The 27970-nt window shown below is 35.2% G+C and overlaps 1 protein-coding gene across 4 annotated transcripts in view; it reads right to left on the reverse strand.

The window, feature by feature from the left end:
• Positions 1–27970, reverse strand: part of ANKS1B (ankyrin repeat and sterile alpha motif domain containing 1B) — a gene marked incomplete at both ends in the record, with an annotated part of 473260 nt that overhangs the window by 252359 nt on the left and 192931 nt on the right. The window lies entirely within an intron of this gene.

Below are 27970 nucleotides of genomic sequence, written 5' to 3' on the forward strand. Positions count from 1 at the left end.
GCCTTTCATTGCTGCCATGTTCCTCTCCCATATTAACACAGCTGCTGCAAATCTAAATTACTGTCCAGGTGCAAGCTGAGGTTTTCAAATACTTGTTGAATAGTATTCTGAATACAAAACAGCTCAGTTTGCTGTTTCTCCATAGCTGAAGTGAATTGAATAGCGTTATTAGTTTTACTGCACACCTTGCCTGAGGTCAATGATGTTTAAATGCAACCTTTGTTACACAAATAACAATGACATTATTTTTGGTATTACATTTGATTTTGCTGCTCTAATTAGACCTATAAATTTTTCATAGACAATTTCTGGGATAAGTCATAATAATGTCAGTATCACAATCATGGCAGTCATGGGAAAACTTATGAAAAAATCAATGACAAGTTTAAAGCAGCTGAAGTACCTTTGAAAAACTATATATTGACTGAACTAAAAATAATGGAATAACCCCAAATGTTTTATTTTTCTTTGCTATCATAATTACATGGCAGTTATCTTTTCGTATTAAAGCTTCATCTTCCTCACATGCTTAGCTGTGTTAACAGTGAGTTTTCTTCATATTTCCCTTATTCACTCACCAGTCCTTTCAGCTATGCCATGCAGGAAGCCCAGCCGTGCTGCTCTGAGTTCTAAACCAGGTTGTAAAGACAATTGATTGTTAAGCCAAGATAACCTTGAGTCATGAAGCCAGAATTTTTTCAAAGTAATCAGACACCTTCTCAGTCCTTATACAGTTACTCGTTTGCTGTGCAATCTTACATATGGCCTGTGTTTTGACTCCTGAGCAAAGATTACTATACTCATAGGCCTCCGCTCAAAATTCTCAGTCCCAAGTGCTTTCTTCTCCTTCAGTCATTTTAAGTGTCCAGAGCCACGTGAAAACAAACAATGAAACAACACCCCAAACCAAAGAAATAGTACAAAGCTCAGGTAGTAAAAAGCTGAAAGCCAGGCTTCTCGCATCACTGGAAGTGGATACCAGCATCATAGCTGATCTCTGGGCCAAGACAAGGAAAAGTCACCAGTCTGAGGCCTTGAAGGGAAATCTTCAAGAATTCTAGTATTACCTGAAACACTGAGGACAAAGGAGGCAAAGCTCAACCAAGCAACAGTTTGAAAAGAAGCCTGAGAGGTCAAAGTGAAGGACAGAATACCAAAGGTATTTCTGACCTGTTTCATGAACCCATGCCTTTCTTGTGAATTAGAAGATAATAATGCATTCTGAAAACTTACAGAATCTACTTTTCCTTATATTAACTTTACAGAGAGAACTTCATCCTTAAAATATAAAGTTTCGTCCTACATTCTTATGTGACTACAAAAGCATTCATGGAGGTTACACCAAGGAAACAGATAGGAGTGGAGGGAAAAGGGAAAAACAGTTTAATCAGGTAAAGGAGTCATTGTGTTTTATCACTCTATAAAGTGTTACAAAATCTAAGGATGAATTTTAGCCTTTTCACAATGCCTTTCAGCCTTCTGACAAGAAGGTTATTTGATGAGCTATGAAATTGCACACCCTATCTGCTGCATTCTTCAGAGAATGGAAACGCTGACAATATGGAGGTCCAATGTTTGTTATGGAGCACAAGAAAAGTTTGGAAGTGCTATGCAGGAGATTGTTATTGTTCTGCTTCCTCTACAAGTCCTTCCAAGACTATTAATACAATTAGGCTCCCATATATGTTTAAAATAAACTGGTTAACTAGGCAGACTTCTTTCTTAATTTGATGTATAAACACCATGATTGATCTGAAGGCATCAGCCCTGAGTGCTAGATGTAGCTATCACCCCTTGCACACCTTCTGTGTGACTAAACAATACTAACAGAGGGATAACTTGTAGAGCCTTTACTGTAGCACTTGCAACGGTATCGAGAGCACTTAATTGGCAGCTGGGATCTTGGAGACACCAACAGTCATTTGTTAGGTGTAGTTCGTCTTCTCTCATATCCCCCTCCAATGACACGTCTGGCATAAAAAGCACCACTCTCTACAGTGATCTCCAAGTGGTTGCTTCTAATAATCCTGTCTCCAGCTTGAAGATTTCTATCTTCTTACAAAAGAATTCCCTTCCCACAATTTCAGTGGGAATACTGCAAATCTGTCAGTAAGTACATTGTAAATGTTTCTCTCATAAATCTGTCATCAAGTCAAATTTCCACTATCCTAATTTAAGAGTAGTTTTCAAGGTAACAACTGCTTTTGCTTGAGAATTTGGGAATGCAAAGGTGCTTTCTTGGAAAATACCTTTGCACATGTGACAGACTAGCTGAAAAATAACAATGATTCAAGTACATTCACCAATATGAAGCCATTTTGTATCGGAATAAAAATGTAGTTCAGCTGATTTTTTCACAGTAGAACATTCAAAACCTACCAAATCAAAACCTGAGTATTTAGAAAGAAACTTGATTTTTACATATTCCACTGGAGAGGAATTGATTTTTTTGAAAGAGAGCAATTATTTATTGAACTTTACACATTGTCAAGAATTACGTAAATTAAGAGATTAAGATATAGGTCATTTATTTCTGAAGAAAACATTTTTTGCAGTATGAAGGGAGAAAAATTGAACATAATTTAAGCTTCTAGTCTTGGTATCAAACTAAGGCTGAGTCATAAAATCACTTTGAAGACAGCTGTAATGATATAAAATGTTATTGTGTACCAGCTGTTCACTGAGAGTATTCTGTTAAGAGATTGCTCCTTCTAAATATAAACTGTGATAGCCAGTGAAAAGTCTGCACTACCTGAAGTGGTAGCTTCCCTTCCACTAAGGAAAAGTTTTATACAACCCTTTCTAGATACAAAAGAGGATAGGCAGACCTTGTTTATGAAACATAGACAACGTTTTCATTACTTAGTTTAATGATAAATTTGCTCCTGGTGCAAAAGACTCTAGATGATGGAAAAAGTATGAGAGTTGAAAACTAATTTGACTGAAAATAGGAGTATATATTGAAATTCTGTAAAACATTCTTCTGCTCTAGGTATTAATACAGGTGTACACTAGAAATAAGCTCTACAGGAATAAATGCTTCAATGCTGTCTTGTTTAATAGCTGCATACCTGCACGTCTACAGAAAATCCACAAAAATCAATTTACTGTAACTTAAAACTAGTACCTTTGCATCAAGTTCCCTCATTAGTATTTAACATTGCAGCTGAATCATGATAAGAGGAGAAAAGGAACAGGTGACGTAAAAGGGAAAGGAATAAAACCAAAACTCCTTAAAGGGACATGAGATGTGACCACACTGCATTCACAATTACAGTGCACTGTACAAACCAAGACAGCTTAAAAAACCCCCTACTTAGTTATAGAAGTCTTGCGATATCATTGCAGTGCATAGAATAGGCTGTGAAACTTGCCCCAAACCCCAGATCAAATTAGACTATGCTATGCTGTATTTTAATACCAGTTCTCAAGAGAGAGGCAGTTTAAAGATGGCAGCATTGCCAGTTTCGTAGAAATATTGTCTACAATTTAAGTAAAATACTGGGGCTGCCAAGGAAGCCCAAGGGAGATAGCTTTTGCCTCAATTTACTTAGCTTGTTCAGATACCTTTAAAAATATGAACCATTATATTTTTTAACTTAAAAATCCACAAGAACAATATTACAAATTATTAGAAGCAACCTATTTCTCTTAATGGAAGACTGCCTAATTAAAGCAAATCATAATGCAGAAGAGAACACTGTAGTCTGAAGTAAAAACTGCTATATTGTGACTCAGGAATTACTCCCAGCCTTTTCAGTAGTTTACCAGGTAATTTCAGAAAATCAGTTTAGTATTAGTTTACCTAAATTTCCTTGGCTGTGATGGTACCAATCCTTCTAAAGGGTATTAAGACCTGCTAATGAAAAGAGCACTATATGAGAGTTAACTATTATCAGCATCTTTTAAGATGCTTATCAGACTTCACTATAAATGCTGAATTTTTCAGAAGTCCTTTAAAGCTGCTTATACTGTGCTTTTATGCTTCTCTACAAATGTCTGTAGGATTTTTTTTTAACATGAGAATATATGAGAAAACAAATTTAACTACAGATTATACAAAGTGTCATTATATATATAGTAAACTGAAAAATTAGAGAATTTTTTATTAAGCCCTTTGGCTATAATAATGATATGTTACTTCCAGGCACATATACTTCAAAAGAAAATGTGAAGTTTCATGATTATTGTTTAACTCTATTGTAATTATTTTAAAAGATTTAAAAGATTTAAATGATTAAATATTATTTATTTAATAAAGACATGACTTTTCACACAGTATGATACAATGAATTTAAATCAGAGGTAGATGGTACCTAGTATTCTTACAACTGAGAAGACTTGTATGTCAGACAATCTACTCCTTTGTTCTGTTTAAGATTAACAGGCTCTCTAGGGCCCTTGAAAGCCATTTTTTACTGGAAGAAGAGCTAGAAATACAGTGTTCATTTAAAGGTTGATTTATTGTGCTTGCAGCAGTCACACAGAGAAAAGTATGGAGAAAAATCGTATCAGGAGTCTGCAATGTTGTCATGATTGCCAAGTTCAATAAAATACTTGCCCCTTTTATGATCTCTTCCACCGCAACCCATTTAGCTCTTAGGACTTCTATTCATCATTAGATTTTTGTAATACAAACTGTATTCACCTTCTTTAATGCCAGCAACCAAATCCTCCTGGAAATCCACAAATTATCCCAGCAAACATGACCTTATATCAGAAGTTGTGCCCAGCTTGCTAAACAGCTATGACAAAGCTGGCCACTGACAAGACAGCTTTCTAAAAAACAAAGTAGTATTTATTTAGAAAAGACATTTTGAAAAAAAAGATCTTACAACATTATAAATCCCCTATACACATGTCTAGGTAACTATGCAGTCATTGAGCTTATTGCCTAGAGCCTGATATGATTTAAGGTCACCTGGATGACTTAAAGAATTTAATTCCATATGAAAAGTCACATCACTTGAGATTTTATACCCACATTGGTTACGATAGATAACCTTAGAAAATACGAGAGTCAAGACACTATCACAGATGCATCTGTGAAACGTCCATCTAAAGCACTGTCCAGCTTCCCAAACAGGTTATCAACCTTGTGCCGTGCAGTCTTCCCTCATTGCTCCAAATTATGACCCCAATCCATATCACCCAGAAAACAAAGACTTGGAAATAAAAAGCAATCACTCTGAGTTAATATAAATGTCCTTTTTCCCTCGATCCAAGATGAACAGATGGCACTCAGTAAAGAAAGGGCTAGTAAGATAGGTCTTATAATCTTGTATTAATTACTTATTCTTCCCAGAAAATGACTCAATCCCTACGCTTTCTAACGCTTCTTATCTGACATCACTACCAAGGAAGGCACACCAAGCACCAAATGCTGCACAGCTGTGTAACATGTTTAAGAACTAGATATTATACTACCACTCCTGTCATTAATGTTAAAGATTATAAAACTAAAGGACATTTATATTAACTCAGAGCGATTGCTTTTTATTTCCAAGTCTCTGTTTTCGGGGTTTCCTGGACTCATTTTTTCTTATTCCAATAGCAGCTAAAACTTCACAGACAAGATGCTTGTGCTGTACCGAAACATGTCATTTGTATTAACTACTATCCATTAACTTCAGTTCCAAGAGGAAAATTTGACATTGATGGAGGAAGACCATCATTAAAGGCTGCACAAAGGCACCCGGGATGGGGTCACTGCACCTACTCCTTCATAAGAACAGGCACTGGTGCTGCCGAATATCAGTACTGAAGAGTTCAGAGACCATCCACAGACATGCCATGAACTACAGGTCCCAAAACAGCTCCTCAAAACAATTTAAGACATACAGTACAAAACCTAGAGCTTACGCTGCAGTAAATTGGCAGGAGAGATCAAGAATACTTCAGATGTCCTCAGCTCTTTCATCCCCACAGAATTCTTTGGGTGAAAATACCCAGAAGATCCTCTGATACACCTAACATTCATGAAGCTGTTACAATAGTTCCTGACTAATCCAGATGGAGTTAACATCTGCCACTTTTCAATATCATGTTAATTATTTCCAGCGCTACATTTCTCACAGACAGCAGGAATGACTACAAAATAATGATTTTGTGGTAATTCTGCTTCTGAGAAAACACAGAATGGTGATAAACTGCCGTTAACTTTGACATGTGAAGCCATGTGCAAAGCCTGCTGAAGTCAACGAATATATGATACTGCCTCAGAAGAAATTTAAGGACTGTATTTCTTAACCTGACCATTTGCTTTAATTTTTTTACATTTTAGTGCTAATACCTTTTATTACAATTAAAATTTGTGGCTTTAATGAATAGCTAGTAAATAAAATAGATTGTCAAAGTATTTTTAGAAGCAACTCATTTTTTCCTAGCAATACACAACTACAACCGCCAAAATTCTCTGGCATTTTTTAGCAACAAATATGTAGTAATTTAATTCTTTATTTTGGAAGCCTACTATTTTATAAAGCTACATTTTTCTATTCTGTTCACAATACTAATATATAGAGTTTTAACAGGATACAAGCCTTCTGTTTATTTATTACATTTACTTGTGTCACATTGTGAAGACACACAAGCCTCTAAAAACCAAATCATATAATGAAACAGTTCAGTAATAGAATGTATACCTGTACATGGTTTAAATGCAGTTTATTAAGCTTTCAAATATTGAAAATTAAACAAGCCATGAATTCAATTCTGTTTGGTATTTACGTTTGAGTATAGATCTTTTTTTCAATGTGGTCTGCAAGTGATTAGTCAGTGTTTTCCCCTGCAGTAAGCGTATTAATATTTCTCATTAGCTATCACGAGCATAAAACACATAAAACAGATTTGTTCAGTCTGTATGTAGAAGGGGCTAATAATATGATAAACAACTAAGAGCATTAATTTTGCTGTCAATTCTATATCCTAGCAATTACCTCTTAAATAGGCTGCACTTTTCTTATGTTAATTAGCGATGTCTCAAAAAAATTAAATTGTGGAAAAACATTTTATTTATTTTTTTTACAAAAAAGCAACGTATTTTGACATTTCTTCTAGAAAAAGACCAGGTTTATAGAGATTAATTATGTGTATGGGTAACTTCATTCATTCAAGCTGACAAGTTAATTTCAATTTATGTGTGCATGAGCAAAGCAATCCATATATGGAACGGTTACATGGATCGGTGTCTCTCTGAAGACTGCCTTCTCCTGATACTAGAATAGCCACAGGCCTGTATTTTCAATTTAGCTTCAGTTTATACGAGCAAAAAGCAAAATCATCAGGTGTTTTAGCAAAAGGGCTGTTTTCAAATAATAAATTGCCTTTGTACACAGTTCTTTGGTAGCAGCGACATGTGGAATAGAGACATGACTTTTTCATACTCCCACCCAGCCTGGTTATGTAAGAAAAACTTGTAGAGAGCCCCTGTCAGAGTGTTTTTTGGAGGGACGGACTGCAAAACACTCTCTGTTACACTACAGACCATTTGGGTTCATAGCTGATGGAAGACGAGGAAAGGAAAAATAGGCCTTGAAACCCATCATCTCTCCCTCCATTTACCAGAACTGTGCTCTCAAACAAATGAGCTAAAAGCATCAGAGTTCCTTATCTGCATGCACAGGAAAGTTACACTCCATTAGTTTATAGTAAATTCATATTTTATTTTCTTCACTGCTTTCATTCATTTTAGGAATGGAAAAAGGGATAAAAGTTTTCATTTTTCCTTTCATTGTACATAAGCATCTTCTTAAAATGCCTTCTTATTGCATCAATTTTTACTGAAAATTAAATAAATGAGATCTGCTATTACAGCCCTGTGGAAAATATTCATAAAAAAAAATTGCATGACAAAAATTGCTTCAAAAATGAATGTGAGGTATAAAGTAATTAAAGCCAGGAAAAGCAACATTAGTGTAAGAATTTCAACTTTTCTCATTGCATAAACTCAAAAAAACCAAATATTTTTAATACATAATTTCTCTGTTTTTAATATTACAGCATCTGACCTGAAGAGTACTTAATCTAATCGATACATTTAAGAAAAAGTTAGGAATGTAACACAGTTATTTCTGATCTTCACATATTTCAACATATCCTACCAATGAAATTTTGCTCTAGATCAAACAGAGGTAGGAGATTTACTTCAAACAATTTGATATTTTCAATTTATACCAAAACAAATTAGAACAATAATGTTGTTGAAGTATTGGACCTACCGTCCACTTTCTGTTTAATCCAATAGGAGGAGCAGTTAAGTGGCTCCTTACCTAAAAATAGGTGAAATGTGAAAACCACCAACAGGACTCCTGAAAAATATCCTGCTGTCCTGGTTTCAGCCAGGGTAGAGTTAATTTTCTTCATAGAAGCTAGCGTGAGGCTATGTTTTGGATTTGGGATGAGAAAATGCTGATAATGTGCTGAAGTTTTGAGTTGTTGCTAAGTAGTCAAGGGCAGTCGAGCTTCTTGTGCTGGCCTGCCAGCAAGAAGGCTGGGGGTGCTCGGGGAGCTGCGAGGGGACACAGCCAGGACAGCTGACCCAGACTGGCCAAAGGTATATTCCATACCATATAACGTCATACACAGTATATAAAGCTGGGACGAAGAAGAAGGAAGGGGTGGAGGGATATTTGGAGTGATGGTGTTTGTCTTCCCAAGAAACCATTACGCGTGACGGAGCCCTGCTTCCCTGGGGATGGCTGAACACCTGCCTGCCCATGGGGAGTGGTGAACGGATTCCTTGTTTTGCTTTGCTTGTGTGCGTGGCTTTTGCCTTACCTATTAAACTGTCTTTATCTCAAACCATGAATTTCCTCACTTTTACTCTTCTGATTCTCTCCCCTGTCCCACCGTGGGGGAGTGAGCGAGTGGCTGCGTGGGGCTTGGTTGCCGGCTGGGGCTAAACCATGACACCTGCCCAGGAACACCACTTCACGGAGCTACATATCTTTTGGGCAAGACTCAATTTCTATGCAGATAAAGCGAAGGTCTAAGAAGAGTTTGTGATTGTCTGCACTTCTTTATGTTACACATATTCTACGTGTGCCTCCCACCAAGTCACACCACTTCTCAGTGCTTCAGTTTTCTCCCCCATAACTTCCCCGATGAGAACGGAGCAAATGAAGCTTCATGTTCTCAGGTGTGCACCCTTGGATCTCTGACCTTGTCCAATGCAACAGCTCCACCTCTGTATTTCCTAGGAGACCCCTCAACACAAAACAGCACAGCTTCTATCTAGTCCAGGGGAGTTTATTCACTTTACGTGTTGTAAAGTGTGATGGGCAATGCTTTCCTTACACGGGCACTCGATGTAATGATTTCCTTACACTGGGAGCTCTGCACAACACCGACTGTGTTCAGGCTAGGAGAGAGAGGGAGAAAGCAGTAGCCACGTCCCAGTCCTGGTATTTTACTGGTTGCTTAGGCAACCCAGCTCCACTGCGATGAAACAAAACATGGAAAAAGTAATCTCACTGAATGGGAATCCACTTAATTCAGAATCAGTAACCAGTTTCTGGAGTAGTACGTTTTTATATAAGATCAGAAAAACTGGTTTTTATGTGTATTTTATGCCAACAAAATTGGAAAAGAACTGGTATCAGCAACTTGTATTATTTCCAAAATGCATCAAATCGTTAAGGAAGTTGAATTTTAAATTCACTGTTCAGACAAAAATACTCACTGATATTTTGCAACATCTTCATTATACACAAAGCATTAAAATATTTTGGATTAATTTCTGTGCTATATTTACAAGATTTATGGAAGCCATTCTCTTATTAATTTTACAGGAAGTCTTATGTCAGTAAAACACAATGGATAAGCTTGAGCTGAATTACCCGGCTGATGCCCTGAACAGCAAAGCATAGGCTTTATATAATCACTGCAATCTAAACATTAGTACTATTGTACTAAATCAAAGTAGTCATAGCACAGTTCTGGTACCACCTTTCATCTTGTTGATGTGGTTCTGGTGATGTCTCACCAAAAAAAATTCCAGTAATCTATACTTGCACTATTTAAATATGCATTAATAATAGAATAAAGAATATTAATTTTAACATTACTTCCCCCATAGCATTTTAAAAGCAGTATTTACAATGAAGCTAGCTCTAAATTTAGTAACCATTCTATAGCAGTATCTTAAAGAGTGTAGTCTTCCTTGGCATTCTGAATTTTATTTGAACAAATGAATATCATTTGATACAGAAGAAAACGTAGTCAGGGTATGTTAAGCCAGAAGGACAATACAAGCAACTGAAGAGTCAACACAGGTTCACAGCCAAGAGCTCAGTATTTAGCATATTCGACTGAATTAAAAAAATAGCAGACATATGGTCATTCCTTGTGTTTTAGAACGGGAGGGACTCCATCTAAAGACCAGAAGATCAGTCGTAAAGAAATTAGAAAAACAGTGATTAATTCTCAGCAACTATGTCTTAGAATAAATCATTTTCAAAACATCAAACACAGAATAATCTGAATCATAGCAATAAGGCAAACATTAAAGCAGATACCAAAGCTGCTAACAGCTCTTCTTTACACAGCCTAGTTCAAATGTAAAATTCTAAGTATCGGCATTTAACCCAGTTTCTCAATTACATGGTAAAAATACGTACTTGATTTTTTATGTATGATTTCCACTAATAAGAAATCTGACAATAAATGTCACTTACTATAGTAGCTGCTTTTCATATTTTATGCTTAATATCTCTTTAAAGATAAGATGTTAGTTTCACACAATCATTAGTTTACTGGTGTGTCACAGCTTAGCTTACAGTCAGACATACTTCTCTACTGTTGGATATATGCTCTTTTCTTGCTCTCTTTATTTGATATAAATGCTCAAGTAGTCTGGATCCATATTTCAGCTTTAAAGATAAATGGAAATTAATACTTCTCTATTATTTTTTCTTCTTTTAAAATATGGTTTCTGTAAGCAACTCATCTTCGGTTGCTTTATAAAATGAACTGGATTAATCTCTCAATTTTTCAGGTTTTCCTCTAATATTTTACTGTCAGCTTAAAAAATAACCAAAACCAGAACAGTCTTTAAACAGCACCTTCATTTCCCAGTATCACAAACTGAAAGGCTTATATTGCTTGCTTTCACAATGCTGTACTATCTGTACACAGAAATGTATGCAATAATTCTCCTTGCAAAATGAAATAAATGAATAATTAGAAGCACAGTCATTCATACAACCGCTTTGATCCAAATACCATGAAACACATTTTAACTACCACTAACAGGCAACTACATCTGAAGAACACAATGGAAACTATTCAGCAGACTATGAGCAGCATCACATATTTTTCAGCAATAGAAATTAAACAATATACTTCCCCTGCTTAGCATTTCAGATAGACAAACTATTGTGACCTATATGGGTGAAACTGTGATCACCTTCTGAATGATGCATGAGCAAGGAGAGAATTAGGATCAGTCACAGCTGAAGTCCTTTTGCTCTTGTTAGTTTTTCATAAAACATTGAAGTTCTGTGTTCAAAATCATGGGGAAACAGGGCATGTCTATGCAGGAATATGTACAAGTACTTGCTTAACTTAAAAAAATCTTTCTCTGCATTGAGTTTATAGATATTTTAATTATGGAGGTACTTAATTTTGTCTTTTCAATGTAAGTCACATTTGACAAAGAATGTGCCATTTATTATATGCATTAGCTCTATTATGCTGATAATACCAAATTAAATCTGTTGTCTGTTCTATGATCAAGTAAGCACTACTTGCCTTGACTCAGTTGCATAAAGCACATACCAAATGTTAGGTAACAAAATGTTATGCAAAATTTGGAAAAAAAACAGGACAGTCCCTCAATCGAGTACTTTAGACAGCAAAACAATTTAAACTGGTTTGCAACATTAAGGAATTTGAAGAAATTTTATATTTTACATTAGTTGTTTTCCTAAACTGACTCAAATATTTCAAATACAATAATGAAACTTTTGATTAAAAATTTTTTTTAGAAACTGATATTTACATCAAGGGATTGTAAGAAATCTTGCTTACACCAAAGGATATGACTCTGTAACTAAATTAACTGTGACAGTTGTTTCATAAGGGCATGATGTTTTACTGATATTTCCCTGAAGAAAGCTCAGTTTCATGATAATATAGCTAAAATAGGTCAAAACTTGAAAGATGAGGATATTGTACTGCAAGATTTTAATGCAGGGAGGGATCAATTTTCCACCTGCAATTTTTGGGTCTATTTAATCTTCCCTGTTATAAATTACAGTACAAATGGCAGTGATTAGAGTGCCTTGCAATTTTCTTTTTAAAGATGCAAAAGGAGCTTCATGAACAGAGCAACATTTTGAGTATCAATTTAAATTCCTTGGAGTGAATTTTTACCATCTGGGAAGTGCTTCACACTTAACTTATTTTCAGTAACTCTTTGCAAAATATCAGGGCAGCACAGTTTTCACCAAATCTTTATCACAATTCTATAATTCCAATATGCTATCTAATTATTAAAAAAATATGCAGAATCACACTTGAACTGTAATTGGGACGTTTGCATCTGTTTTGCTTATTCAGGCTTTAAGTTCAAAACAGCTTTAGTAAATACCTTATTGGAAAGATACATTTCTATTGTTAAGCACACTTTTCAAAAAAACCTTCACATTTACTGTGTACTTCTGGGTCCAGACAGAATTTCAAAGTCACCAGAAGATAATCCCATAAAAGGATATTCCATATACTTCTATTTCCCAAACATTACGCCACATACCATTAAACAATGCAAACACCTTTTCAAAGTTTCGATAAACATCTTCTATCCGATTACACTTCCTGATGCATGGTATTCTAAAGCATTTAGCAGTACACCCATCTTACTCATTCCAGAAATCTGGATGCTAAGAAAAGAATGTCAGATTAATTTCCACATGTTTAATATATTTTTTCTCAACCGTACTTTAGATTTTATATCATCAACCAAATTCACTAATGTTTTATGCAGACAAAAGCTCCAATGATGGGTCCTCCCAACCTCAAGCCAGGAAGGGACTGTGGGATTTGCACTCAATCTGGGAAGGCTGTGAATAGAAGGGTGGCAAAATTAATAGCTTCAAAGATCCACTTTAACCACTGATGAAACCCTTTTCATATCCTGGACAACTCTAGAACTGTCTCCTGCATGACTGATAGATCCTATCCTTAGTGATAACATGCCCTGCCTTCACTTTATATGAAATCTCCTTATAATCTGTACTAACATAGGAAGATATAATTGACTCAATGCCTCAGCAACAGAGATGGTGACATAATGCTTCATTGTAATGATCTGAGAGTTATGCAGAAAATTGGTAAGAAAATGTTCTGAAAACTAGGTAGTAGTAATGTGACTATAGCTGTGATGGTCTGAACTAGATGTCTCTTTCAACTACAACATAATTCTACATTTTCTATTTATATGCTGCTCTGAATCTACACAGGGCCAGACTGTGTACTGTTCCTGATATTCTGTGTATGTGTGAAAGCCTGCTATAAGACCTCACACCAGCTAGCAAGACAGCTGTTCAAGAACAGTAGACAGCAACTCTCCCTGAACTCTTTTCATGCTAGGGACTGAAGAGATAAACCAATCCACTTTTCTTTTGGCACGTTATACATTACATATCTGAGAATACCAGGCAACGAGATAACAGGCTCAAATTATTTTGCATGAGCTTGCATTCTTAAGAAAGGGTCAAAAATACTGGAAATGGAAACAAAATTTTCTAATACCCCCATGCTTTTCTAATAACCACCTATCCAGCAGGATTTCAGTGAACTTCTTCATTGGCATAACATGTAATGGACAACAGACTCTCCTCTTTCTCTTATTTCCCAGAGCAGATTGTGCCCAACTGAGACAGATCGTCTTTGATGCACCTCCGTCAGAAGAGCTTGTGACTATGTGCCATAATTTAGCCCATAATGTTTTCTGAATGCTAAATGCTAAACTCTAAAATTAGGAGTTACATATTATTCTATTTTTTAAAATTGTATTTTTCCTAAGCAGAGATTGACTCCATATCTGAGGAAGCTACAGAGAATGAATTATTTCATCTAAGGGCAGAAAAAATTTTGCTTCTGGCATACACTTCAAACCAATTTTTAGAATCTGAAATAGAAATAAGTGATGTACTGTGCTAAAATGCCCCAAATTGATCTCTAGCCTTAGAAAAACAGGAAGCATGCAGATTTAAATGCTCTTTTAGAGCACAGAATAATCCCAAGTCTTGTCAGTTAAGTGTGCCAGTCCAATTCAAATCTGTTTTAAATGACTGTTCGACCTATCATGCACATGTTCTACTTCAGAATTATAGACTTAGTTCAGAATGATACCCCACTGGTTTTGAACTAATGTATTTGCCTCCAGTGTTTTTTAGAAAGAAAAGGCTCTTCCGCACTAGTAATTTTTAATGTATTGGAGTCTGACTCTATCTGAAATCTGCTAAACTCAATATGAATATTTCCACTAATACCAATAAGCTTAGGATCAGGCCCCTAGAGAATTTTAACTAGTAATCAGAATTTTAAACACATTTTCTTACTGAACTGCATATATTGTTGTTCTGGTTTCAGCCAGGGTAGAGTTAATTTTCTTCATAGAAGCTAGCGTGAGGCTATGTTTTGGATCTGGGATGAAAAAATGTTGATAATGTGCTGATGTTTTGAGTTGTTGCTAAGTAGTCAAGGACAGTCCAGCTTCTCATGCTGGCCTGCAGCGAGCAGGCTGGGGGTGCACAGGAAGCTGGGAGGGGACACAGCTGGGACAGCTGACCCAGGCTGGCCAAAGGGATATTCCATACCATATGACTTCATGCTCAGTATATGAAGCTGGGACAAAGAAGAAGGAAGGGGTGGAGAGACGTTCGGAGTTATGGCGTCTGTCTTCCCAAGAAACCATTACGCGTGACGGAGCCCTGCTTCCCTGGAGATGGCTGAACACCTGCCTGCCCATGGGGAGTAGCGAACAAATTCCTTGTTTTGCTTTGCTTGCGTGCGTGGCTTTTGCTTTATTTATTAAACTGTCTTTATCTCAAACCATGAGTTTCCTCACTTTCACTCTTCCGATTCTCTCCCCCGTCCCACCGTGGGGGAGTGAGCGAGCGGCTGCGTGGTGCTTAGTTGCTGGCTGGGGCTAAACCACGACAATTGTCAGTATCAAATATTCTATGACATCTTCTGCGGATAGTCATAGCCATAGGTATCTTACCAAATATTTTATTTTGCAAAATATATATTTGCACATTTTGGTCTATACAGTGACTTAAAAGAATAATATAGAATATGTAGCTACAGCATATAATTAAAGTTCCTTTATAAAAAGTCTAATTTATTTTTCAGGTTATGAACGAATGAGTGGTAGCATACAGAACAATTTGCTATATCCATTAAAAAACAGTAGCAGGAAATTTTCATATAATTTTCTGCTCTTTTTCGTGGAAAATGTTAATTCATCTAACAAAAGATTCATGAGATGTAGTTGTTGGTTCCTGTAACACTTTCCTGGCAAAAGATTTCTCAGCTCCAGAAAAGAATGTATGGATGAAACTAGAGAACATATAAACCTGTAAGACCAGGAGTTTAAGGTATTCATTGGTGATGTGGAAAACAGAGGTTTAAATCCCTGCTCAGCCCAGATACTTGAAAGAAGGATTTTATAGCATATGTAAGTATCCTAACCACCAAGCTGTTAACTATTTGCTTTCTCTTTCTCTTCTCTCTCCTGTTTTTGACCTAGCTATCTCATTTTTCTTGTTCTCTTCCTCACACAGTTTTGACAGGTGACAGTATTCCTAAGTCAGAATACAAAATACTTCTAAAATTCTCATCAGATTTAGTAAAATCATATCATTGAAATTTACTTAAGAGAACCATTGGACCTACTACCATATCTTCAGTTTATTTCAAGCTTAGCTTTCAAGTTTTCAGGGAATAAATGAGGAAATACATTTCTAAATAGAAATACATTTCTATTAGATGAAAATTTATTTGCTCAGAAACATTTTTTTTCCTGTATCATCAGTGTTGTTATTCTTGGGTTATCAGATTTAGGACTAAAATGACTAAGAGCTGTGAAATACAGTTAATGTCCTTTTACTACACTTTGTATTTTTTTTTCCTAATTCTACTTTAATGACAGTATTTAGTAACCAATTCTTTAAGCTTAATTTGCTTACAGATAAGATGCTAATCGTACAAGGTCTGTTGTATGTGGCGTTGAGGCAGAACTTATACACAGATGGATGGGTAGGTTTTTCTTTGGTCAAAATTATTGTAGCTCAGTATCAGTATATGAATATGGTGTCTAGTAGCATAAGCAGTCTTACTGGTTGAGACAAAAGAACAGAATGGAAGGAAAGTGCATATCCAATAATGAAGCTTGGTTTGTAAAGTGCTAAGAAGAGTGCATATAGCTCCCATAAAAAGAAATAAAGCTATCGTAAGGAAAACACAACACAATTTCTAATTATAACAAGAAGTTAAAAAATTATTCAAGACATGATGATCTGTGATTATTTAAATCCCAAAAAGGTGAAGAAGGGAAACAACTATCTAATACCTTCTAAAGTACTTGTGCTGATCATTTATGTAGCTGATATAAGTATTTAAGGCAACCCATGGAGTAGTAAGAGGCAGAGAAGTCTAGATCAAAACACATGACATTATTAAACTCAGAGAGTGTAATTTAAAAATCTAAAAACCTAAAATATGCATTAAGAGTGTGTACTTTATCAAGATTCCAGGTAAGCACCATCATGAGGTATTGTATGTACTACATTTTGTGATAGTGCTTAGCTTTCACTGCTGGAGAAAAAATATTTCCCCATGGCTACTGTTGCTATAGGTGATGTTTCAATTGCTGCTATACTGTGGAAGAATGTTCTTGAGAGAAAGAATATTTTAGTTCAGAATTGTCTGAAATCCTGAAATAATCATAAGTCTGATTATTTCCTGAAATAATTATAATTTTGACTATGACATTTGATTGGAACTCAAAAAAGGTCTGTTTCAAAATTTTTCTTCAAAATTAAGGCAGGCACTTACTTAGTACTTTGGTGCTGCTCACCTTATCTTTAATTGATATTAGTGATCTTTCCATTTCCCCATCCTTTTTCAAAGCATAGCTACATGGTAAGGGGCAACATGTCACTGGAATATCGATGATTTTGTCATAACTGGCCATGAATATATTCTTAGCACTCCTACATGGATGCTAAGGAATGGTACTCCAGGTCTGTTTCCCTGTGAAGTAGATTAATTTGACATTTGCTGTTGAGTAAAGGCATGAAGATACATCAGATGAAGTGAGGACAAGCTACTTGTTAAACCACCAAAACATAGCTACCTGCCTAAATTCTCTGACTACTTCTGAGTGAGTGATATACTGTCCAAGGAGAACTTCCCCTGCCCAACACATAGACGCACCACATAGATATGGGCTGTCAGTTCTGCTGACTTGGAATAACATCATCGGGGGTTTTTTGCCTATAGGAATTATTAGGTACGGCAAGTTCTGAAGGGGACTACATCACTCAGGGAAAGAAAAGATGCACAGGCCATATAACATTTTACAATATAGAAAAAATTTGTGATGAATATTTATTATTCTGTGGTCATGATATAAAACTACCTCCTAAGCTACGAAAAAGCTTAGGGTACTATAGTTCAAGCAGTCCATGTTGCTCAAGAGAAATAATGTATGTTTTTACCTTTGTGAAAAATGCCTGGTAACACAGGGAAAAGAGTCTTTCCTGTTCCCAGAACCTGTATTTTTAGCAGTATTTTTCTTTTTTATTTTGTTATCCAATTTCTTTCTTTTTCAGTGTCACCTTTCTCCTGCCTATGACAATGGCATAGGATACCTTCTATAGGAGGAAGAGGGCAATTATGATTATCATCTCACTTTTTCAGAAGGTTGTGAGCAAGCTAGCAAGCAGGTAGGGTTATTCTAATTGCTTGACTAAATAGCAAGTGATTCAAATAATTGAATATTTATGGTTTTAACAATTAGCTTTCCTGGAATTTAACTCAGAAAAGAAAAGCAAAACAATAAGCTTGGTTTTACAAAACCTGTATCTCATACTCAGCCTTTCTGACATTCGACATGGTGAAAGGGACAATTAGAGCTTTTTCTATAGCTGAAATAGTCAGAATCTCTCCTTTCTCATTGTTTTCATTCTTCTGATTCTTTTGTGGTTAATAGCTGATTTATACTGAAGGCTTACAGGTGCATCTACATTAGTGTTTTAGTTTGGCTCAGAAATCTCCTGACAGTTCCTGTTTATTGTGTTTTGGTTCACAACCTGGAGCAATCTCAGAGTGCACAAACTGTATTCCTTCTGGATGAAATTAAATGGGAAGATGGCCTTCAATGTGAGCGCTATACCTCTGTAGATTTTTTTTTGGTAGAAAATACACATGATTTTTTCTTCCACCATTTTTAAGGTGCCACTAAACATTATAAGATAATATTTTAAGATCCAGCAAGTACGTGATATACAGGGTTCATTTGAAGGATACCTGATTTTTACTTTTGCCTTAATAACAACAACAATATTAAGCTGTCTCTAGTGGCCTGTTGCATAGGTAAATGTAGATTTTTCATAATTTAAACCCATTTATCAGAAACAGAAATCCCCAACAAGAATGCCCCTGCCCTGCAATGGGAAACACCAAAACTAGTGAGAAAGAGTAAAATAACTTTTAGTCAATTGCTATTGAATTATTTCTACCGAAATATTTAATTATTATTGAAATCTAATATTGGTTTATAGTATTCTACAGAATCCAGTGAACATTAAAACTGAATAAATCTACATCTACCTTCCTCCTGATTATACCTCATGTAAGATACGCACAACAGGACAAGACAGCTCTCTAGCAAGAAAAAAAAAAAAAGAAGATATGATACCTTGATATCTTGATAAATGAAAAGCGGCTAGGGGAGCATTATATTTGAAGAAAAGCTTAAATTTAAATTTTAAAAAGCAAGCAAACTGGGCCCCAGAGAATTCAACTAAGCTGAATTTAAACTAAACTAGATTTTAATTAAAATGGTACTAAAAATACTACAATTAAATTATTTTTTGTACATATTTGGGTTTTCACATATAGCTTGAAGTTTTACATGGAGATTCTTCTTTCCTGACAAGTAAGCATCTTGCATACAAACTCCTCTCCAGCCACTTAAAGCCTGGTTAATACCAGAAGCACAAATCTCATTATCAAAGCTACAAACCATCCAATGCATTAAAAAAGAGACTGCAGATAGCATTGCAAATTATTGATTATTAGAAGTGTGACAAAAATTCCTTGGTAAAACTACGTACAAGTCTATGTTTGATTTTTTTTTATGACACGACATGTGGGTTGTCTTTACTGTTGCCAATATGAATGCTGGGGAGGATTATAAAGAATCCTGCCGTTCCTATGACATGTGCCTGGAGACAGCAATTCTTAAATATTTTCTTTTAAAAAAAATCCTTAGGAGATGAGTAGTATTTTTCCTTGTGAGTTGTACAAGATTGACCCTGAGTTCTTTCTTAACAGGGTACTTCAGCATGTCTTAAATATTAAGAAATAACATACATAAATAATGCTGCTACAGAGTAAGTCCTTAATTCTTTAGTTCTTGTAAATGTATAAACAGGAAATAGCCACTAATGAGCTCTACAAAACATCAACAAAAGTGGGAATAAAACTTCTTTCAAATGATTTAACGAAGAGTTTCTCTTGATAGAAGAAAAATATCTGTAAGCAGAAGAAAAAGTCACAATCCAAAAGAAAATGATTCTATGTCTCAGGAATTATGAATCTTAGTTCTATGAACAGTGCTGCTGAATTGCAAAAAGTTGGCATCAGCTGATGTCACAATCTGCTGGGTGCAAGTCACACAAGTGAAAGCTCTAGAACATAAACAATGGACCTACTTTTCAGCCTTCTGAATTTTTAAATTATCAGAAATAAAAGGTGCAACTCATGGAGTTTAGATATTTATTTAAGTGTGGAACTCCTTGCAATAATATCTTGTGGGTACAAAAACTATACACGGGTTCAATGGAGAACGGATAAATCCATAAAACAAAAATCTACTAAGGTTATGTAATACATAGGAAACATTCAGGAGGACATTGGGCTTAGGAGGACCTTGGCTGCAAATAGTTGAAGGCTGTAACGACATTCTGAAGAGGTGTCACTATGCATTTTTTTTGCAATTACGCATTTCCCAAAGGCATTCATAGTTGGTCATTGTCAAATATGATACAGGGTAGATAAAACTTTACTCTTACTCAGGCCAACCTTTCTAATGCTTTTTATTTTATGTACTTCTGTTTTTGTTAAACTTGTGAGAATTTATTCATTTGGGTCTTTGACAGTTCTGACATATTTTCAGAGTAGATTTGTATCTTCCCCAGACATGGCCACCTGCCTCTATCTTCTTCATCTGAATAAGTCCAAAATCTCAGTGAATCCTCTGCATAACTCTAAGAAGATAATGAGTCTCTCACTATGTAAAAATTAGAAATGGAAAAAGAAAATCCCTTCAATTTATACAACTTTATAATTAGAGTTACATTACAACGAGAAATACAAAATGAACATTCATATGCAAAACTTGTATGACCAAGTCCAAAACTAGGTATAACATAGTGTTTCTATAGATTTTCGAAGAAATCTCTTCACAGTTTCAATTTATATTATTTGCTATATCCTGAATTTGTGCAATTATTTACTTCTACCAAAGTGCAGAAATGCTCCTGAGAGCAAGGAATATTTTAATTTTTTTCAAATTTGCCAGTATCTTTTTGAATTCTTATCTAATTATAAACTATCAAACTAGCTACTGTAGAAGTTAATCAATAACATAGGAAGAAACAGATGTAAATATTTCATCGTGGTTTATAATAAGATCTGTTCAGTCATTCTAAAACCATTCATGAGAGTGTCTCAGATTTATTGACTAATTACTGCTGGAAAAAAGGTTTGCAACACTAGAATCAAAATTCTGGAACTCATGGTGTCATCTCCATTTTAGACAAAATGATAGTGGCTATTCTATAATGAGGGACATCTGGGTTTAATTTTCTTCTTTCATTAAATAGCATCAAACTTTCATTTTCCACAAGAATACTACCACCTGCAATGTACTCTGATGTGCCTCTCTCACATTGTTCACCTAGAGTTGGTTATAAAATACCTAGTTAAGAAGCTAATGAGTAAGACTGACTCTACCCTAGTTGTTGGATATTCACCAGAGATATAGATATTCACCAGATATTTCCCACCCTTATAGACCATTTTTTTATACAGTGTGGAACAACATAAAAAGAGAGATTTATTACAGCAAATGATAGTAGCATTACCATTCGATAGCAAGGAACAGGAAATAGAAAAAGATGTAGAGTTACATACACAGAGAGTAAGAGAGAGAAATAAATTTGTCTTTTATTTCAAAATGGTCTTAGGAGAAAACAGATAAAATTCTTTGTTACTGGTTGGTATGTGATATAGAAAGTTTTTTTTTAACTGAAAGTCACTAAGTATGCTCAGAAGACTACAGGTTCTTTTAGAAAAACAGGCACATTTTTGCCATTTCCTTCAGTTCTAATCATCTCACATAGGGCTCAGAAATATCGCTGGTGAGCAGAAAGCTTTCTAAAAGATATAAACTTCAGATAGTAAGGAGAAGAAGTAGAAAAGTGATTAGGTATGAATAAGAGGACATAATAACAAAAAGAAAAATAGATTGAAATGTAAGATAGAATAGTCTAAACAATGCTACAATCAGTTTAAATGCATTCACAGAGTGAAAGAAAACTGTACCACAAACAATACTGTGAGGAACTGAAGACTGGCACATCCTACTGCTCCTTTCTCATGGCCCTCATTTTGCAATGGCAATTCTTCTGACTGATGAAGTTTTCATGACCATCCCTCCACGGCTTGGTCAATCTTACAAAATGTCCAAAGGAAAGATAAGGGAACAATACAGGGCATGCTGATAGCCTAAAGACTAAAATGATCTGTCTCTGCAAATGGTCCCACTTCAAACTAACTATTTTGCTTCCAGCTTAGTAAAAAAAAAAAACAAAGCAAAACAGCAAAGCAAAGATATGACTAAGATGACAATCAGATAAGTATGAGTATTACCTATAGTTACTGTGCTTTTAAAAATGGCTAGGAACTGTAAATGAAACATTACAGAAAATATGTTTTCTTTTGACCTTACATGTAAGGATAATTATTATAACTGGAAAAATGCACATTAGATATATATAATTAAAAATGTATATTATATTGATTCTAACAATTGCATTCATAACCTGTTCCTCCAAAGAAGCTATTTAAAAATTCTTTATAGGGTTACTGTTGTAATATCTGATGTTCCTTCAGGAAATCATTTTATGATGTGATGAACCACTGTTACATGTCTGTTCTGTCATCTCAGAAAGAAGAGGATGTGTGTAACTAAATGAAGTGTAATAGATTTTAATAGCAGAAATAGACATGCACACAGACATGCATACATTATGTTTACTTTAGGGACAAAAAGAAAAGTCGAAGAAATAGCTAATACATGAAGCTGACTGTAATGTAACACATACTGTTCCTAAGGATCCTGAGGGAAATCTTTCCCAATTTTAGGACAGATTCTAAGAAATTCTCATGTTCAGCACTGGTCTATCTCCTACCTTCCTGCTTGCCAGATTGAGGTCTAAGACTATCGGCTTTCAAAATTAGTAAATCTATTTTACATATTACATGGGATTTTTGTTCCCCTGTATTGTCAACAATTGCTAATTGGCTTTATTCATAGTAAGCAAATAATGTGGGGGACAAGAGCAAATCCTCTGAAGAATAGCCATTTGACTAAAAGATCGGCACGCACATTGCTCAACACATGCCTATCCACATGGTTAGATGGTTTAGAATTTAATTTGAAAAGAGATTAGCTGTTCATGTAATTTTTTGTTTTATTAACACATCCAATGCTAAATCTGAAAACAGGGCCTAGAGACCCATCTGCAGTTTTATTCCTTCAATATGCCTGCTTCAAATTGTTTTATTTTCATATTAGTTTACTATTGACTTAGTAATCAGAATGTCCACATAGCGACAGGTGACACTATGTTTGGAGAACAGGTTCACACTAAGAGCTATTAAGTGGGTTAGGCCCAGATAATTCATTTAAGCATGAGAAAAGACTGAAAGGTAACACTGTACAGGCATTACTGAAGGGCTAGGTAACACTGTCACAAAGTTTAAGTTGGAAAAATATAACTACCTCCAACAGGACTATTAAGTTCAGGTGGCATGGGATTTAGGGGCTTACTGTATCTCATGTTTCATGCAAGCACTAGTACAGAAGATCAGTTTCTTGCAAAAATATATATTGTTTTTGAATGGAATGACAGGAGTCCATTTCATCTACAGGTTTCCAGGCCTCGCCTCACTTGGTCTTTCTGCTATCAGATTTTTGGACATTACACACCTCATGTTGACATATTTGTAACAGTGAGATATAATTATTATGAGCTTCATGAAGTATGTTGTTTTGAAACTGGAAGCTGTAAAGACAATCATAGTTAATGAATAATATTCATATTTATAATATGAATTAACCTTACATTTCTCTGTTCCTGTGGGACAGACTGTATCTTTGCCTTGGATAACTGTGCAAAGGCTGGAAGTAGAAGCAGCAAAAAGAAAGGCAACATAAGGAGACCTTAACATGCTACATCTGCTGGACAAGTTAATTAGAACAAAAATTAAATTGCTTGAGACAGTATCGAGTATGATCCCCAGTACCAGTTCCTGGAATAGTTCTACTACATCTTACTAATTGCACTCAGTTGAACTTGGCTATAAATTGAAGGGAAAAACCAGATAATCTTCACAGATGAAAACGCACAAATTAACCTGGTTTGAAGAATGCCTTGGCAGATTTTGTTGTATTGTAATCAAGAAGATAATGAAGAAAATTTAAAAAAAAAAGAAAAGAGGGCTTTGAATTTGACCTTCCCAGGCATTTCATCTGGAAAAGAGTTCTCAATCAATGATAGGTTGGTACATTGTAATACAATTTTTTTCACATGTTCCCTCACTGGAGGTGCAGGTGTCCATATACAGGAGATGGGAATGCTTTATCTACCAGCATTTGTTGATTATGCCTATTTCATTATATGCCAATATTTTCCCCTTTTTCTGTCACTGGAAAACTGTGTGTTCTTTTGGGAATTAGTACGGTATTGTTAACAGAGACAGTGTATCATGAACTTACATATAGCACACCTAAAAATACCCTCTAGCAATAAAAGGTATTTTCTTTTTTCTTTGCATTTATTTAATTTTGTATTTCACCTCTAGTAATTCCAAAACTTTTTATAATTGAAGAAACAAGGCTTGAAGAGTCTACATAGACATCACAGTTTGGACTTTTCATACCAGTTCTTAATAAATGAGATACTTGAATAAGAAAGTAATGTTGACAAATATGTGACCTACTTCAAATAGCAGCTTTGCTAATGTCACATACAGGAACATTCCTGCAGCAAAATAAATTTTGACTGTGTCTAGGAATGCAACATAGCCAGGAATGACCAGAACAGCCAGATCTGGTCAGACTAGACCTCTGAACCAAGTTTCTAATACTTTCTAACAGCCACAGTAATGTGCTCAATATCTTGATTCTCTCAAAAGAGAAAGACAAAACTGCAAGCTTATCTTTAAGTGTAAGGCTGCTTTCGCTTCAGAAAAATAGGGCTTGTGAGACAAAAATATTTGATCAGATATTTACTTTAAAGACAGATCTGAAGACACTTCTAAAAGAAACCTAAGGTGTGACTCAAATACTACTACTTCGTTGCAGAAGAGAAAAAACCATAGTCTACATATTAAAGATTGAATTCTTAAATTTTACATTCTGGGTTGTTCTAAGGAACAATGCATCCTTCTTAGATGAATGAAATAATGTTACTCGCTGTCAGAAAACAAGACATGTAAAAGAGTAAGAGCTACATTAAGGTTCTACAGAGGAGACAGATTAAGAGATAAACTCAGTAAATACCTCTAGGTACCACAGCAAGATGAGAAAAAAGATGTATGTTCTTTTACAGTGAATGGTATACAGCATTTATTGAAAATTTAAAGATTTCCATGGTCTGAAAATAAAGATTGCAAGGAGATTACCTACAGATAACTGCTGACATTTTTGCTGCATACATGCATCTGAATACAGATCTATTTTCTGATCTGAAACAGAACACAAATATCTGCAGAACTGCCTCTTTAATTTCAAAGCACAATTATACTCAGTACGGGAAGACATAATGAAGTATAGAAAGCTTAATAGTAGTAGCTGACATCATTGTTTGGATTCACGGACCTCCAACTGGAGGTGAAATGCAATGCTGTAAAAGCAGGATCACTCACTCTGTGTTTGAGAACACTTCTGTGAAGTCAATGTTCTTGCTCCAAATAAAGCTGTGAAAATAGGCCACGGCAAAACTGTGTTCACAGTCTGCTCTATGTCTACTGGAGTGAGAGAAGAGTTTCCATCAACTTGCTGCAGATTTTTCCACCAATTAAAGTTCAAAACAAATAACAGAATCTTTATCCTTACATCTGAGTTGCAGGCAACCTGATATTAAGGTTATCTTCTGCCACCCATGCAGGCAACATATACAGTTCTGTTTACACTACAAGGCTATCTGATCCCAAAGCTAAAGCACATACTTACCATTGTATGTGGACTGTTCTCCAGCTAGTTAATGAGAAAATGTTGTCACATGCTGTCAGTCAGATAATATAGTGGTGTGATATAGTTCAGTGGTTTTCTACTTGATAGAAATACACTTCTTGAAAATCAGGATGCCCATTTCAAATCAGGGGATGTAGGGAATTAGCAAACACCAAGAGTAAAACTGTGACCCCCAAATATAAAACCAAAAGTTACAAGAGGTTGATTCTTCTTTGGCAGCAGGCAATTGAAGCAGAGGTAAAATGATGAAGATTTTAGAATTAGAATAATTATTTTGTTGTATTCATCTTCTACTCTCATCTGAATAATAATGAATCATTCTAAGTTTCCTGAAGAAAACATAAAAAACACTGAAATTGAGTAGGGAAATACTAATGCCTTATTCAGATGGCAGTTCCTGATTTAGGAAACCTGTAAAAAGCATTCTGATTGTTTCAAAGAAGGCAACAGAAAACTATTAGCTGCAGTTACTATGAAAATGGATTCCTCCAGTATATTGTTTCTTTCTCATCAGCCAGAAGACCCTGGACCTCAATGAGCATGATAAAATAACTCGTTGCTTTTTTGCTGATGACGCTTTTAAAAGAAAAGGGACACATAAATGCCCAAGAATGCAATATAGAAGGAAACACTCAAATGCGCACAAATCCTCAATTGTTATTGAACTAAACATTCTTTTAAGGTGCAGATCTTCCATGAATTTTCCAAAGAAGTTGGCAATTCAGAGGATTACAATCAAGACATATGATGAATTGTAATTGTTGTCACTGTAGATCTAGAAAAGGAACCTTTCAGTGAAACAACAGCTAGCTAAAGCAGAAAAAAAGCTGTAGCAGAACACTGTTTCTGCTACTCCTTGCTGACCATTATTCTTCAAGGTTCAGCGTTTAACAATGTAGGTAAGAAACAAGTCTCAGAGACTTTTCCAAGAGAGACAATTTTGATCTGTACTTTCTGGATGTTGCTATTCTAGTACTCCTTGTCTCTTGCAGAATTACAGTGCATCATCTATCATTAAAGAGTCGGAAGGACCTTAATGAGCAAAATATAATGTTGGGAGTTTTTTCATTTAGAATGATTGTGTCTAATCTGTGATGCTATATATCACTTAAATAATTCTAGGATAGAAATTATGCGAGGGAGGAGTAATTGCACTACTACTACTATAATTTCATCTACAAATGGTAAATTAATGATTTACTTATGGTAAACTGTACTCTTGAAACACTGGTAGAAGATGTCCAGACCTTCAGAACCAGTCATTTTGCCTTTGTTATTTTTTGTTAGCTTTCTAGGCAGACACAAAAGGAAATTCAGCTTCCACTCAATCCATAAATCAAATCATCCACAAATTAGAAAAGTACAGTTCTAATAAGCATGAGATTATAGTTCCAATTTCAGACCAAATCAAATGCAGTGATAAAAAGTTACTGAGTGCAGTCCATTGTAAATTTAATCAAAAATATAAAAGTAAAGCAAGTCCAGATATTATGAGGAACTTAACCAGAACTGTGCAACAGCAGAAATCTGGGGAAATTAATTATCTAACTCCAGTTAATGTTCTTTCTGTTTTCTTACTTTTGCTTTTAAACACCAAGACATATCTAGTATCATTCAACTACCCAGAATAAAATTGTGATCACTGAACAGAATTTACAGTAGGGAAAAAAAAAAATCCACACAACAAAAACCACCCCAAACCCTAAAGAATCAAATGACCCCAGACCTAGGAATAAAAGATACTATTCAAATTAATTATTTCCAGTTAGGCTTGAAAAGATTTGTTATATCCATGAAAATGAGATATAGATAATGACACAGCCAGTCCAAGAAACCTAATATGAATAATTTCTGATCATCTTAACTCTTTCTTTATCGTAACAGGTGATTTCTCACTCTTATTTCACAACAGTTCTTTAACAATGTAGTTTACCTTCAATCTAACAAATTTATTATTTTTTAATCACTTAAAAGCAAGATTTTTCAGAATTTTTGAAGCCTACCAACCAGAAATGTAGAGGATTCATCTCATTTGAAGACCAATGCTGTAGAAGCCAACTGATAAGTTTGTACTGAATTTCAACATTTGTATTATTCTTTATTTTGTTGTAATCTACTTCTATTTATACCCTAAATACAGTATCCCTTTAAAAGAAATAATTCCATCTGCAGATCACATAAATTAGCTAT

This window comes from Phaethon aethereus, assembly GCF_964289735.1.
Source record: "Phaethon aethereus genome assembly, chromosome: 1".
In the NCBI taxonomy this organism is placed as follows: domain Eukaryota; kingdom Metazoa; phylum Chordata; class Aves; order Phaethontiformes; family Phaethontidae; genus Phaethon; species Phaethon aethereus.